The 2392-nt window shown below is 40.4% G+C and overlaps 1 pseudogene; it reads left to right on the top strand.

Moving 5' to 3' along the window:
• The first annotated feature begins 1644 nt into the window (after nucleotides 1-1644).
• LOC127204910 (tumor necrosis factor receptor superfamily member 17-like) lies at nucleotides 1645-2173 on the top strand (annotated as a pseudogene).
• The last annotated feature ends 219 nt before the right edge of the window (nucleotides 2174-2392 follow it).

Raw genomic sequence — 2392 nt, 5'->3', positions numbered from 1 at the left:
TAAGTTTGGATGATCTTAATATTCAGTTGTGATGACATCCTGGATCATTCCCCAAAGCAAATGAGCTCACTGTTTTTGAGAAGTAATATTGCTAGTATCTTGGTGAAGTTTCGATGATGAATCAGGTAGAGAGCCATGCTGGGAGATGATGAATGATAGACAGATGATGCACTAATATACCAGAGTGTTTTGAGAAAAAGAGAGAGAGAGCTATGCTGAAGCATCTGCTGACCCCCTGGCTGACACATCTAAATCCTTGCTCTGTCAGCTAAATGAGAAGTGCTGACTCTGCCTTCTTTCTTAAACTGACCCTACACAGCTTCATTCCCCCACCATGGGGCAACTTACTAGCCATTCTTTAAGACATGTGCTTCCAACAAAGCTTTTGGATGATGGGCTGCCATCAAAATATTTTAAAGAAAGTTTATAAGAAATACATACTCCAAGTTTTATACAGATCACATAGAAATGAGCTTAAGACCTGAAGTTGCTATTGATTTTTAATATATTTTCATGGTTTTATTAAGTTCTCATAAATATAATCAAGTCATTTCAATTTATAGGCAAATGCTATTTGGTTCTGAAAGTGTGGATCTGAGGTTGACATTTGTTAATAAATGAGTTATTTATATTATTTATTTTTAATATTTTTTATTAATTTATTCTTGTTACATCTCAATGTTTATCCCATCCCTTGTATCCTCCCATTCTTCCCTCCCTCCCATTTTCCCATTATTCTCCTCCCCTATGACTGTTCCTGAGGGGGATTACCTCCCCCTGTATATGCTCATAGGGTATCAAGTCTCTTCTTGGCAACCTGCTGTCCTTCCTCTGAGTGCCAATATTTACATTATTAGCCAATATCTATATTAGAGTGAAAGCAAAGAGTTCAAGTTAATAGTCTAGATATAAAATTCTAGTTACAAATTATTTAAACACAGAACCATTTACAACTCAACTCACAAATAAAGCCAAAAACTAATTGTATAGTACAGAATTAGCAATGGTCTAACAAGAGAGAATCTAAAGATTTGAACAAAAATCCTTTCCACTTTCAAAAATGCACATCATACACAGGTACTGATGTAAACCAGTATTAGTCCTCACAAAGTCACTATGCCATGTCTGGGATACGGGTAAACGGTAAATGATATATTTTATATATGTGTATTCTTTAACATATCTCTCTACATCAGATTACTACATTGCTAGCATAATTTAGGAGTCATCTTGTGGTGTGGTGCTGGGGACCTGTGCAACGAAGAGAGCTCGCCCAGAAGAGGAGTGAGGTTGAGGCATGTCCAAATCCTGAAAATCTTGTCTTGAGACACATAGAAATAGGACCATTATCTCTCTGCACTGGGCCTGCATGTTTTGGCACATGTAGCCTTACATCACCTACCTCTGCCCTGCCTTGTGGTCACATAGCCTGATAGCAAGGTTAAACCTTCTCTCTTCTTATAAAATCATGTCCATCAAGCATCAGAAATTTCTCTTTATGCAAGTAAGCCATACCCAGGAAGGAGAGGAGGGAGCCATGAGGAGAGACGGAGAAACATCAAGAGAAATGAACCTGCCTAGGAGACAATTTAAAAGCATTCTTTTCAGGAATGGAGGATCAGCGAGTGAGTGACCACATTCCACATGGCTGAGCAGTGCTTCCACAGTGAATAATTTGACATGATTGCATGCTTACAAACCTTGTCACCTTCGATGTTCCAACCCTACTGTACCCTGTTAGCCTTATTGTAATCCACATATGACCAATTCCATAAAAGGGACATATACTGATCTCTGGACCTTCTTGGGCTTGACTTTGATCATTTCTTTGGCCCTTTTCACACTCACATTCTTCCTAAGGAAGATGAACCCTGAAGCTCTCAAGGGCAAACTTCAGAACCCAGGATCAGTTCTGCTGGACAAGGCCAGCACTGACCCAAATGAGAGCAGGGCTGGTGATGAAAGGACTCCTCTCCAGAGCCTAGAGTACACAGTGGAAGAGTGCTCCTGTGAGAACTGTGCCAAGAGCAACCCCAACCATCTCTTCCAGCCTCCAGCCATGGTAGAGGGTATGACCATTCTTGTCACCACAAAAACATTTGGTTATGGCAAGAATGTGCCAACTGCTTTGGAAAGTGTCCCAGGGCTAGAGAAGTCAACTCACTTTACATAGTGACCCTTCTGACTGGTATGAAGCCACTTTGATAGCCTTTAGTCAGGGGAAGAGCTTGCTTTAGATGTCTTCATGGTGATGGTCTATCCACCTGGAATATAGCTTTTTGTCCTTAAAAAAAGCCATCCCAGTAGCTTAGCCCTGGCTAATGATTTCCACTAAGCTTGATGGCCCCTATTCATTCCCAAAGGCTTAAGTAGCTTTTTTTCTCCCCAATTA

Source organism: Acomys russatus, chromosome 21, assembly GCF_903995435.1.
Source record: "Acomys russatus chromosome 21, mAcoRus1.1, whole genome shotgun sequence".
NCBI lineage: Eukaryota > Metazoa > Chordata > Mammalia > Rodentia > Muridae > Acomys > Acomys russatus.
This window is presented reverse-complemented; position numbering and strand designations above follow the sequence as displayed.